This window comes from Camelina sativa, chromosome 20, assembly GCF_030686135.1.
Source record: "Camelina sativa cultivar CO46 ecotype springtype chromosome 20, ASM3068613v1".
Classification (NCBI taxonomy): Eukaryota; Viridiplantae; Streptophyta; class Magnoliopsida; order Brassicales; family Brassicaceae; genus Camelina; species Camelina sativa.
In genome coordinates, this window is record NC_141899.1 from 25901765 (window position 1) to 25915961 (window position 14197).

Genomic DNA, 14197 nt, shown 5'->3' on the forward strand with positions numbered 1-14197 from the left:
GGCATATCACTTCAACCTGGTAAAGTTTGCTTACAACAACAATTATCAGGCGAGTATTGGGATGGCTCCTTATGAGGCTTTGTATGGGAGGCCGTGTCGTACACCGTTATGCTGGACTCAGGTGGGGGAGATTAGCATGTTTGGGGCAGATTTTGTTCAGGAGACCTCAGAGAAGATTCGGGTTCTCAAGCTGAACATGAAGGAGGCTCAGGACAGGCAGAGGAGTTATTCTGATAAGAGGAGGAGAGATCTTGAGTTTCATGTAGGAGACAGAGTGTACCTCAAGATGGCCATGTTGCGGGGACCGAACAGGTAATTGTCAGAGACTAAGTTGAGTCCGAGGTATATGGGTCCGTTCAGAGTGATTGAGCGGGTCGGACCAGTGGTATATAGACTGGAGTTACCCGAGGTTATGCGTGCATTCCATAAGGTTTTCCATGTGTCTATGTTGCGGAAGTGTCTCCATGAGGGGGAGCGTGTGTTGGCTAAGATTCCTGAGTATCTTCAGCCTAACATGACATTGGAGGCGAGACCAGTGAGGGTTCTCGAGAGGAAGATCAAGGAACTTCAGAAGAAGAAGATTCCTTTGATGAGAGTCATGTGGGACTGTGATGGTGTTGAGGAGCAGACTTGGGAGCCTGAGGGGAAGATGAAGGCAAGATTCAAGAAGTGGTATGAGAAGCAAGCCGCGACTTGAGCTTGTTTAGCCTAGTCCCATCTGTAATCCGTGGCTGGGGTGGGAATGGAGTATTCCAGCCCATCTCTCTTGTTTACTCGGTCACTTGGGGTGGTTGGTTGTGCGACTCAGTAACAAGATGAGGTGGTGCTCGGGGTACAAAGTTTCCGTGAGGCGGGGTTTTAGGGAAAATTTCCTGAAATAGAAGTTTCCAAAAGTGGAAAGTGCTAAAAATGAAAAGTTTTATGTGAGTTAGAATTTGTCCATTTTAGTGGTGGAGAGCCTCGGAGGGGCTTGTGTGGACTTAGTGGCGGAATTTTGAGTCAATTTGCCGTATGTGGCAGTCTTTTTAGACATTGTGTGGCCTTTGTGGCAGGCTGTTTAGCCAGTTGTGTGGCTTTCGTGGCGGGCTGTTTAGCCAGATGTGTGGCCTTTGTGGCAGGCTGTTTAGCCAGATGTGTGGCCTTTGTGGCGGGCTGTTTAGCCAGAGTGCCTGTTTAGGTGGTCCTTCGGGTCATATGGTCTTTGTGACGGTCCTTTGGGATAGATGGTCTTTGTGACGGTCCTATTTAGGATAGATTGTATGGTCTTTGTGACACTACAACAAATATGTACATTGTTAGCACGAGAGAAACGCTATAATATGTAATTCATAGCTCTTTTACAAACGCTATGTTAGGCCACTGTTATTGTAGGTACCTCACATATGATAGTGCATAATTTGTATGCTATGGTATAGTATTATACCATAGCAGTTCAAAAATGCTATGTTATCCCGCTTTTCAAATTTTTAAAGATAATGTTATAAGTCATTATACACGCTATGTTAGGTGATTCTACCATAACGTTAGTTAAACGGTTTAATTCAGTTTTCGTAAGCAATATCTTTATGCTATAATATATTCTGTTATAGCAGTATTCTAGATGCGATTATAAGTGTTTTGAGAACACTGTTTTCGTGTTATTTTGAAAGTGATCCGGAACCTGTATTAATATTAAATCCCTAATTCACCATTTCACAATCAAACATATGAACAAACATAACACAAGTTTAAAATCCATAAGGAACAAGACAAGTCTGAAAATAAAAAACAAATCCATAAGATAGATTGTAAGTCTAAAGTAGGAGACAGTAAACCTCATGGTTTACATGATGATCACTTTGTCCTCAGGCCATGCAATGACTGTGCCAAGGGCATCTTCCATCATCTCGATTTCTTCTGATGGCCTCCAAACTGTTGCATCGCTTACCTTGACAATATCTACCCACACTTTAACTGCATTAGAACCCAAACGAACAAAGTGAACCTTTTGGTCTGGATCGTTTGTTGCCCATCGTCCTTCAGCAACAACCAGCTTCTTTCCGGTCATATCCATCAGTCTGCACTTCTTATTTTCCTTTGAGACAACTTCATTGGTACGCTGCAATGCCAGATAATATAAGCCAACCAACAATCATATGACTTGACAGAAACAACTTCATAACATATTGAAAACATTTACCTGAGATTCCTGTGAATGCGGTAGAGTTTTCTTAATTGGAGAGCCTGGACCTGTTGCATCCTCAATAGGACATGTTGCTGCAGATTTTGCCCCTGCTGTTGATGTAGAACCTGATGGTATATTAGTTGATGGAGGATTATGTATAGGAGAACTCTCGCCATTCTGACGAACAACTTTATGGGCAGGCCATGCTACATAAGTCTTCAAACAGTCCTCCAGGTATGTCGTGTCCATTGTAGGCCTCCATATGAATGTGTCAGGTTGACATACTGAATCCACGAATACTTTAACAGCTTTTGGCCCAATAGGAAGACCATTAACTAATGCAGATGGTTCTTGTGTGTGCCAACGACCCTCAGCAACAATCAATTCATCCGTAGACAAATCCAGTAGTTGACATTTGTTCAGCGAACTTCCATGTAGGCCCTGTCATACACAATCAGTAAAACACAATTCAAATTAGAATATAGTAAAGGAGAAGAAATTGTCTGGAAATGACAATAAATTTTATCCTCGGCGCAATGTCTTATATTTGGATCTCTTTATCCAATAGAACACATTTATCTGCAGGCCATGCAATCATCTGTCCAACAGCTTCCACAATAGTAAACATTTTAGTTGCAGGTCTCCAGAGGAAAGCATCTGGTTTCGAAGCAGATTCAACCAACACTTTCAGATCCATAGGGCCTAGACGAGAGTCATTCACTATGTCATCAGGATCAGAAGAAAGAATACGCCCCTCAGCAATGTTTTCATCAGTGTCAGACCAATCAACCAACACACACCTAGGGCGTGATTTTTTGTTTACACTCTACAAATGTTGAAGTTGAAAATAAACATAAGTTAGAAATTTAAATAAGCTTGAAGGAATAACTGTTCATATATAATAAGAATAAGGAATCACTTACTCTTGGAGCTGAGTTTTCACCAATTTCAGGCTCTAGTCCCTGTAATTTAAGAAAGCAATGTCAAATTCCATTTAATAAATTAGCAAGTTAATGAATACTTTGAAAATTGTCAATGTAATTAACTAACCTGCTTCTTTAAATCCATAATTTCATTTTGCAACTGATTGACCTGCTTTACTAACTGAACTTGCTTCTCTTGCATGTCAGCCATACATTTCAAACCAAAGCAACATTAAAAAAACCAAACACATACAGCCACAAAGCAACATTAAATAGACAGCAGTCATTGACACATGCATGAATCTTTTTATACCCCATATAGAAGCTTTTCAGAAATTTTTTAACATCATAAAATGATGTGTGAAGCACATTATCCTCAGGCAACATCTTTGGCAATGTCTCCAGCAGTTCATTGAAACTCTTGTCAGACCAGCCATTATGTGTCTTAAGCCTGAACAAAGACACAATAGCCGATAGCTTGCTGTGGTTTGAACAACTCTGATATAATGGCATACTAGCATCTGCAAGCTTTGCAAGGAACTCATCTTCTCTCTTGTCCTCACCCTTTGCAATCTCAACTAAATCAGCATCTGCAATCTTACCTGAGTCATCACCCTTACCCTTACTCGCCAACTCTTTGTCAGAAAATTCAGCTGCTTTATACAACTCAATAACTTCCTCATCCCACTGATTTAGTTTGCTGTCACCATCGACCAATAAGTTCACGTCTCCATGATGATACCAATCGTTTTGCAGCTTGTAAGCCTCATCCATCCCCCTAGTTACAAGATGATCAACCACGTCACTCCCTGATTTGCGTTCTACATTACGACAATCTTTGCAGGGACATATCATCAGATCAATGTCCCCTAACGCCGCAGTCACATCCCGTACAAATTTCCAAGCGCCTCTCTCATAACCAGGATCGGCTCTTCAATGAATAAGAAATGGGACAGAATAAAGAACTAGGGAAAGTATCCAAACCCCAGCTTAAACCTAACCCATATAAATTAATTATTTACCTGCATAGATGCACCCATGCCTTGTCCAACATTTTATATGTTCTAAGCTTAATTAAAACCTTATCACAACATTTCAAACCAAAACAACATTAAAAAAACCAAACACATACAGCCACAAAAACAAAACAATTACAGTCACAAAACAATTACACTCAATCCCAAAACAATTACAGTCAATCACATACGCTAATATCATCTCTAGTGAACAACAAAACTATTACAGCCACAAACAATTACAGTCGTAAAACAAAAAAAAAACAGAACAACAACAAATAAAATTTGGTCGAAAGGGACTAACCTGCACTGTTGAGTACAACAAAAGCGAGCTTCAGTTCGATAAGCAACCACAAACACTTGACAAATAGCAAAACATCCAATTAGATACGCATGTTTCGATAAGCTTTAGAAATTTGAAAATACTTAAAATCACTAATTTGAATCAAATCCCTAATTCTCATAATCCAAAATTTGAAACAAACCCCTAATTTTCTTAATCCGAAATTTGAATCAAATCCCTAATTCTCATAATCCAAAATTTGAAACAAACCCCTAATTTTCATAATCCGAAATTTGAATCAAATCCCTAATTTGAAAATTTTATAAATCCCTAATTTGAACAAATCCCTAATTTGAAAATTTCATAAATCCCTAATTTGAAAATCTCGTAAACCCTACTGCTATCTCGTAATCCCTAATTTGAAAATCTCGTAATCCCTAATTTGAAAATCTCGTAATCCCTAATTTGAAAATTAGAGTAAAGAAGAAAGACATGCCTTCGATTTGAGCTCACGGACGGCTGGAGAATGTGTCGGCGGAGGAGCGAATAGAAGAGACGGTGGAGAATGTGTCGGCGGAAAATAGAAGAGAATCTCAGAGAATCTCAAGGAAAATAGAGGAGAGTGTGTTGTTTTTGATGTTTTGTTCGAGTGTTAGGTTTAGCTCGAGAGTGTGTTTTTTTGATGTTTTGTTCGAGTGTTAGGTTTAGCTTGAGAGTGTTAGTTGTTTTCTTCTAAGAGTTAAGCGGTTAAGTGAAATAATTGGGCTCAGGGTTGGCGGACTAAGAGTTTTCACATTCCCGCTTAAGGATTTTATATCATAGCGTTTATATTGAACTATTACAAAGTGACCAAAAAAAAATAATCATCTTTTATAGCAGTTCATGAAAATGTGCTATCCTCTACTGCTATCAATGTACATATTTGTTGTAGTGTGACGGTCCTGTTGAGGACAGATTGTTTTGTCTTTGTGATGGTCCTGTTTAGGATAGATTGTTTGGTCTTTGTGACGGTCCTGTTTAGGACATTTGTTTGGCCTTGTGGCTTGTATATGATCCTTGTGTGATCATGAGGTATCCCAGTGAGGGGATATGTGGTTGGTAAGACATTGAGATGTTTTACGCGAGCCACGGGGAGGAAACCTGGATAGGGATAGGACTCAGACGTGTTCAGAATTGTTTGCTCGCGACTCTTAGGGGACTTAGGTTTTCCTAGTGCTGCCATATTTAGAGACTTTGTGGCTTGGGAGTATGGATGGTATATCGACTTCGGATGACAATCCTGGGGCGCGCTGTAGGGTGGCAACCCGAGAGACGAGTATTGGATTTTTCTTATATATTATGGCATGCGGGTTTAGGCCCGATGAGGAGCCGATATTATGGCATGCAGACTTAGGTCTGATGAGGAGCCAATAAAAACTCAAGGTTTAGGCCTATGAGTAAAGGAAAGTCCAAAAGTCGAGAACAAATAACGCTTGGAGTGTGAGTCTATTGCCTAGAGGTGACCTTCTGTAGATCGGCTAGAGGAGTGCGGACCGTGGAGACGGTAGCACGGGAGTCCTTGGCTGATGGTTGTTCGAGATTCGAGGATGAATCTAGATTGGTGGGGGAGAATTGTAACATCCGTGAACCGAAATCCCGGTTTAGGGGATTGCATCGGTCGATGCATATAGTGCATCGGTCGATGCAGGTTCAGTTTTCTGCGTTTTGACTTAAGTTAAACGCTGCGTTTTGGGTTAGGGAAACCCTTAAGTCGTTGTTTTGTCTCATTCGACGAATTTTGCCGATTTTGAGAGAAAATAAGAGAGAAAAAGAGTTCTTGAGCGTTTTGGAGAGATTCTTGGAGATTTGTGGCGTTCCTGGTGAGATCTGAGGCTTACAACGTTGTAGGAGCTTGCTAGGAGTGGTTTCTTGATTGTTTGAGGTTCAGAATCGTCTTGGCAAAGGTAAGTGCATGACCATGGCTTATCTAAGCTTGAAGATCCGGCGAGAAGCTTTGGAGAAAACACAATTCTCGGCATTACATCGGTCGATGCAGGTGCGAGGACGGCGCGTAAAACCTAGGGTTTTTGTGTTATGTCGAGCATGCGTCGGTTGATGCAGTGCGAGTGTCGATCAATGCAAGTGCATCTAGCATCGGTCGATGCAACCTTGTGTCGGTCGATGCATCCCCATCTGGTGTTGGTCAATGCATGTTGGTGTTGGTCGATGCAGAGTCCTGGTTTGTTTATTGTTGATTGTTTATTGTTGGTTGATGGTTAGAGATGTCTCTATTGCTTGTGTGTATAGCCCAGTAGATGGGAGGATTGCGTTACTGAGTGTTTATAAAATACTCATGGATTGCAATTTGTGTTTGTTGTGCAGGTAAAGGCAAAGTGTGATCGTGGAATCAAGGCAATGAAGAGGAGGATGTTCTAGGGACTCAATTGGTTGTTGTCTAGCATTGCTAGGTTGGTAGAGTTGGGTCATTAGAAACATTGCTAGGTTGATGGTTCTATGTTTCCTGTTGTTTGGTATTTGGATATTGTTTATGTTATAATATTGGTTTATTATTGGATATTTATTGGTTATTGGTATTGGTTATTTCCGCTGTTGGTTGTGATTGTGGTTAGATGGCTAGTGGGTATTGGAACACTAGTTGTAGTTTATTTATTATTATTATTTATAAAAAAAAAACGGGTCGGTCCTTTCAGAACTCCTCCACGAAATCAACCCAAATCATCTCCCTCTGCACCCTCATGGTAGCCACAGACCTCCACCACAAGTGGGCAGCATCTGCCAGGTAATGGACCCCTATGTCTACCCGATACTCCTCGGGACATCTGAGAGATTGGAAGTTTCATTCCAGCCTCGACCTCCACGCATCTGCTACAGTAGGGTCAGTACCACCCGAGAACTGCACTTTACCGATCCTATCCATCTTCCCCAGCATATTGACATACTGAGAATGGGATCCAACACACGCAGCCACTGGCTGCAGCACCTCTGCCACCACAAACAGAATAATCAGAGCTTGCATCAGAACAGCTCCTGGCAACCGCTCCAACAACTGCGTCAGCAAGCTCACAAGGTTAACATCTCCACCAGGGGCTCCAACTGCTGCGACCCCCGCACCCGGAAGCCCAGCACCACCGGCCACCCTGATAACAACACCAGCTCCACCATATCGGTACCACTACCGACCACACCCACTGACCCCTCCTGGAATGCCTGCGACTTGCCGACTCCCTCAACTGTCACACTCCGGTCCACTGTGTTACTAAAAACTGGGCCTCTACACCTACCACGTCCGCATCCATGACTACGTCTGCACCCACGACCACGACCAGCAACAGCTTCACCTTTAACCATCTGCACTATTATGAACAGAAGGCTAAGGAAAAAACATACCGTGGAATCTCATTGAAGGTTCGAAGAGATAGGACTTCATGCCACACACTGTGACACCCCGGTTTCAGAGACTTGTGGAGAGGTTTAAAATAATTGATTTGGCCACCTATGTTACCAAAGTGTACTTATATTTTCGGTCAAGGGGCCTGAGAGAACTCTAGAGTTAAGCGTGCTTGAGCTGGAGTAGTCTCAGGATGGGTGACCTTCCAGGAAGTGATTGTCAGAACTGTGCGAGTGAGGACAAAACACAGGTAAAGATCATGTGGTTATTTTTAGGGACGGTAACAAGTCTTTAAAGCCTCCCAGACGTAGTAAACCGACCGTCTGATATAGATGGGCTCACGGGCCTAGTGAGAAACGTGAGGCCCTTTAAGGAAGGTGGGCCCATGGACTGGGATTGGACATTGGTCCCACTAAGAGGTGGAGGTCACGGCATTACACACACAATCAACTAACTCATATAATCAATCAAAGGCATGCAAATCCAAACATCAACAAGAGAAACACAGTGAATCCGTACCTAGAACCGTAAGGGATCTGATACCAAACTGAAACGACCCAACCCATTATTTGTTTTTACTATAATAATTCTCTAGTGATCCCATACTAACTAACAACCTAACCACAATCAAACCAAACAGCAGAAATAACCAACATTAAACCAATAAATTAATTCATCATAAACAGTAATAAACCATCCAGCAAAGTCATTAAACATCAAACCAACAACCTATTAACATTATAACGACTCGAATATAGCAACCTAACAAAAGTCAGACAACACATCAATGAGCCACTAGAACATCCTCCTCTTCATCACCTTGACTCCACGATCACACATTGCCTTTACCTGCACCACAAACATAAATGAGATGCGTGAGTATTATCATAAATACTCTGTGAGGCGATCCTCCCATCTAATAGGCTATACACACAAGCTAAAAGACAAAAACAATCAATACAAAAAGAAACAAGCAAACCAAACAACTCTGAACACACGCCTTGACTCTGCGCACTTGCATCGACCGACACACTCCTTGGGTCGACCGGCAATGTCCTTGCATCGAGCAATACACTCCTTGCATTGACAGATGCAATCCTGCAAATCCCTAGATGCATCGACCGATGCACTCCTTGCATCAACCGATGCAATTCCTCGCGTGTCCGTCAAATCCCTAACTGCATCGACCGATGCACTCCTTGCATCGATCGATGTAGTTGCGCGACGCATCGCCGCACGCGATCTCCTCTGTGAAACAACCAGATCTTTTTTTCTTACACTCTAATATCTAGTGATCCCATACTCACTAGCAACCTAACTCCAATCAAACAACAGCGGATTACATGAAACAAAACCATTAATCCAATAACCAGCAATGAATAAACGGGTAACCATAATTCCAACATCTTAATCATGCCATAAAACAAATCATAGAACCATTAATCTATCATTCGTTCTAGACAACTATGTTACACTCTAGCATCCTAACATAAGCACATAGAAAATAACAAAGCCTCTAGAGCATCCTCCTCGTCATCGCCTTGATTCCACGATCAGACTTTTCATTTACGTACCTACACTACAACACAAAAAGAGATGCATAAGGAAATCCTCCCATCTACTAGGCTATACACATAAGCAATAAGATCTCCTCATGCCACGTTAATCAAAAAACAAACAAACCAGGCAATACGCAAAGTAAACACAACATCAACCGCTTGCTGAGGAGGGTATTGACCAATACCAGAGGGTGTTAACTGACCAACATTAGAGGGTGTCGACCAACACTAGCCACCAGGTGTCGACCGACACCTGCTCGACATCTCCAAAACTTTTAGCAACGTTGACAGACACCTTCACATGGTGTTGACCGATACCTCCACATGGTCTTGACCGACACCTCCACATGGTGTCGACTGACACTCACCAAATGGTCCTTGCATTTAGTGTTGACAGACACCCTTCTGGTGTCAACCGACACTGATGCCAAGCATCGATTCTCTTTTTTCAGAAGCTCTGAATTCCGCCTCCAAACACCTCACACGCGTCCAAGGCATTCCCAGAAGTGACTCCAAGACACAGGAACCACGAAAAACACATAAACCTCCAAAAAATCAATCACACAACACACAAAGTCACAGAAACAGAGATCTTAGCTTAGATAAGCCATGGGCATGCACTCACCTTTGCAAAAACAGAGAGATTGAACCCAAACGACGAAGCTAGAACCACTACAACTTTCCCCACACGTCCCTCGCCTTAGATACACACTCTTCAGGCTGAAAACTCACCAACACAGACAAGAATCTCTAGAAAACTTAAGAACACTCATAGAGACTTTTCTCTCTCGAATGTGAAAAAATGGCCAAAGGAACAAAAGGGAGTCGAGTTCTCACTAATATTTCGACTTGTAGGGTTTTCCTCAAGCAACCATGCAAACTGGAGGATTAGAATTGGACTGGTTAACCCAACCACATAAGGTGTTGAATGACACCACCACTATTGTCAATCGACACCCTTACCAAATTTCCAAATTTTGGTTCACGGTTGTTAAAATTCTCCCCCACTAGCATAGATTTGTCCTCGAATCTAGCACCATGACCAACAGTCAAGGATCTCCAATGCAACCAACACTACGGTCTGCACATCATCCGACTAATCTGTAAGAACTCTAATAACCCGCATCTCTGATATTAATCGCTCTCAACTCATGCATCTCCCACGCTCTCATGTCTTGACCCTCGAGCCTTACCTGCTCGCTATCAGGCCTTCGCACTCACGATACGGTATCCATGAAGTCTAATCTTGCTCTCGGGCTATCATCCTACAGCGCACCTTCAGATCATCACGTGAGGTTGATATACCAATTATACCATCAGGCCACAAAGTCCTTTGAGATAATGGTACACATGAACCTAACCGTCCCCTCATGAATTGTTCGAGATCTCATATGTATAGAGCAATAATTCTGAGCTAGGCCGAGAACCACGCTGGCCAGAAATACTTCTATGGCTCACGCAGGAACATCGCAATGTCCTACGACCAACAATCGCCACTAAGGCCACAAAAACGTCACAAAGACTACAAAAAAAATGTAACAAAGACCACATAAATGTCTTGCAGGACCGCCACCAAGGCCACTCAAATGTCCAAATGGACCACCATCAAGGCCACTCCCCGGGACCACCACCATGGTACCCAATATCACTAAGACCACCAGCAAGGTATCCAGCGTCACCAAGACCACTACCACTAATAAGCGTCACCAAGACCACCTTCAGGGTACAAAACGTCACTAAGACCACTACCACTAGCAAGCGTCACCAAGACCACTGTCAGGATACGAACGTCACTAAAACCTCTACCACTCACAAGCGTCACCAAGACCACCGCCATGGTACCAAACATCACTAAGACAACAATACAGGCAAACATCCCGAAGGATCACCACAAAGGTCACCACACTCTGCAAAAATAGCAAAGTTCTAACTCCCATAAAACTTCCTATTTTTAGAAATTTTCTATTATGGAAACTTTCCATTTAGAGAAACCCTGAGCTATTTCCTTCTAGACGTCACAAGTCCAAAAAGAAATACACATATTATTAATCATAAAATTTCATAATCATTACGACCTCAACAAAATACATAGCGAAAAATAAGATAAAATGACACAAAGCCAACAAAACGAAACGGGAAACAAAGGATAGACAAGCTCAAACCTCGACCTGCTTCTCGAACTACTTCTTGAACCTTGCCTTCATGTTCGCCTCTGGCTCCCAAGTCTCCTCCAACACTCCATCATAGTCCCACTGGACTCTCATCAAAGCAATCTTCTTCCACCGAAATTCCTTGATCCGCCTCTCGACAACCCTTACCGGTCTCACCTCAAGAGTAATGTTGGGCCGAAGATCTATCGGAATCTTAGCCAACAACTCCTCATCCTTGTGAAGACATGATAACAGGATTTTCACCCAGGTTATCAATTCCCTATGTAGTTGTAGTACAAAGGGTTATCAATCCAAATGGTTGTTATGCTAGCAGATAGGATGCAATCAGGAGCAAGCAAGTCAAGCCAAGCAATAATGGGGGTTTTTCTAACAATCCTAAAATGATAAAAGAAAAGAATATAAGCAAGAAACCACACGACCTAAGCACTTGATGCAAGCATTCGAGTACATGATCGGGTGGGGTGATCGAGTAAACAAGGAAGGTATGAACAACTCGAGGGGTTACTCGAAGCAGGTGATCGTGTACTTGTTCGGGTAAAGGATCGAGTGATGAATAAAAATGCAAACAATTAAAACACGAAAGCTTCTAAGGATGGGGTAATCGACTCCCAAGTGTTCCTGACCAATACAGATGTCTTACATGCCTCAAGCAAATATTCCCTAGATAATGAATCTCTAAAACCTTGTTAAAACATTCTCGTGATAGAAACAATCAACCTTGATCACTCCCCTACCCAACTCTCATTGGAGAAACATGACCAAGCAGGCAATAAGAACCAATTCATTATTGTCAATAAACCCCTTACTCATCTAATCTCTTAGGCTAAGTGAGTAGATCTCTAGCATTGATTGATTCAAGCATTTCATCTACACCTCTCAGTGGTAAAACACCTTAGATCTAATCTCACCCTCTCGGTTTGTTGATAGCATTAAGAACACCAACCTAGAAGGGAATCTATAAAACATATACAATCAAAGTAAGACATCCTAACCAATCAAGAACACAAAATCATCTATCCCATCCCTAGAAACTTTACTACACTACTCGGAAATCATTGCAAAAGACATAGAAACAAAGATGAACGAAAATTGCATTGTATTAAAAGATAGAGTATATAATAAAGAGTACAAGGTAGAAATCTAAAGAAATAACAAAAAGATATAAAATAAATCCTAACAAAAGTGAAAAGAAGTTTGAGTCACTCTAGATCTCTCTCAGAAGATCTCGCTCTCTGATTTGAGGGTCTTCGGCGTGCTCGTTTGCGAGGAAGAAGAGGGGGGTTTATATACGGAAACCCCTTTGACCTAGCTTCCCAGTCCTGCCCGAGGGTCTACTCGATGGGGTGCACGAGGATAGGGTCGGGTTACTCCTCGGGTAGATCTTCGGGTTGTTCTTCCTGCTCTTGGATCCTCCTTGATCGTGTTGGGGTTTGGACTGTTCTTCCAGCTCGATGGCTCCTCCGGGAATATGCTCGGATTTGTTCTTGTTTCTCCCCATTTTAGGCTCTAAAGCACCTGTTATCAGCCAAAGTATGCAAATGCAAGAATGCAACACCCTAAATGGCCTAAATGTGAATTCCTAAAGTTAATGACCTAAAAATGCTAAGTTAAGGGTATAAACAATGCAAAATATACAAAAAAATGCTAAAAACATGTAAATTAGAGAGTTATCAACTTGATTTCCTATAACTTTGGTGAAGAACGCGGAAGCTGAATCCAAACGAAAAAGCTTCATTCGAATCAATCTTTGAGGATCTCGTCATGAACTCGACCAACTGCTCTTTGACAATGGTCGGGTGGTATGGTCGGGTGCCTCTTTTTTCTTCTTGATGCTTCAAATCCTCTTGTGTAAACCCCATAAATGATACAAGATCTGATGGAACCTGGGACGACGGCCAGAATAAGGACAAGGACGAGGACAGGACCGCACATGGAATCAAGGACGCGGCCGCGACCAGACCAAGACGGCCATCCACCCAAGCACCAAATATGACGCCCAGAGCTACAACGAGGAGCCGGACAGCAGCTAGGACCGCCAGAAAGAAGTGACTCATCTTTGTCCAAGCTTTTGTCCGAGAGCAAGAGGCATTCGACCACGGACCTATCTATGAGAACTCACACCACGTCCGTACAACCTTGTCCGTACAACATTGTCCGTACAACAAATTCAATGGGCCGTCCGTACAGATGAGAGATGAAGTGAGTCCAGCCCTTGAAGTCAAACACGAGTAAAGCCCTTGAAGAAGAAGCCTTAAGTCTCACCAAAAATATCTAGATCCTTCCTCTCTTAGCCGTTGGAGATCTCAAGCAAGTGGGCGCCTAGAAGAGTCACATGTTGACTTAAGGAAGGAAGGTCACTATCAAGCTATGTAAATCGTGTATAGGATCTTGTAGGAATATGCTTATTCCCTTGTCTATAATTAGGATGTAACTAGGATTCATTTTAAGTAAAAAGTTCTTTTCTTCTTCTACACTTTTATCTCTTACACTCTCTCTCTCGTATACTCTCTCTCGATCACACTCAAACTCTCTTCTTCTACACACTCGATCATCTTACTCTCTTTGTTACTAAACTTACATGGTATCAGAGCCTCATTGTTCCTAGTTACAAATCTTTCACTCTTCACAAAGTTCCGCTCTTTCTTTTATCTTCGTTTTCATTGTAATCTCAAAGCTCGATTCTCTTTATCCGT

At 42.2% G+C, this 14197-nt stretch overlaps 1 pseudogene; it reads right to left on the reverse strand.

Annotated features, from left to right (window-relative positions):
• Window positions 1–1822: 1822 nt before the first annotated feature.
• LOC147919367 (uncharacterized) lies at window positions 1823–7226 on the reverse strand (annotated as a pseudogene).
• Between the last annotated feature and the right edge of the window lie 6971 nt (window positions 7227–14197).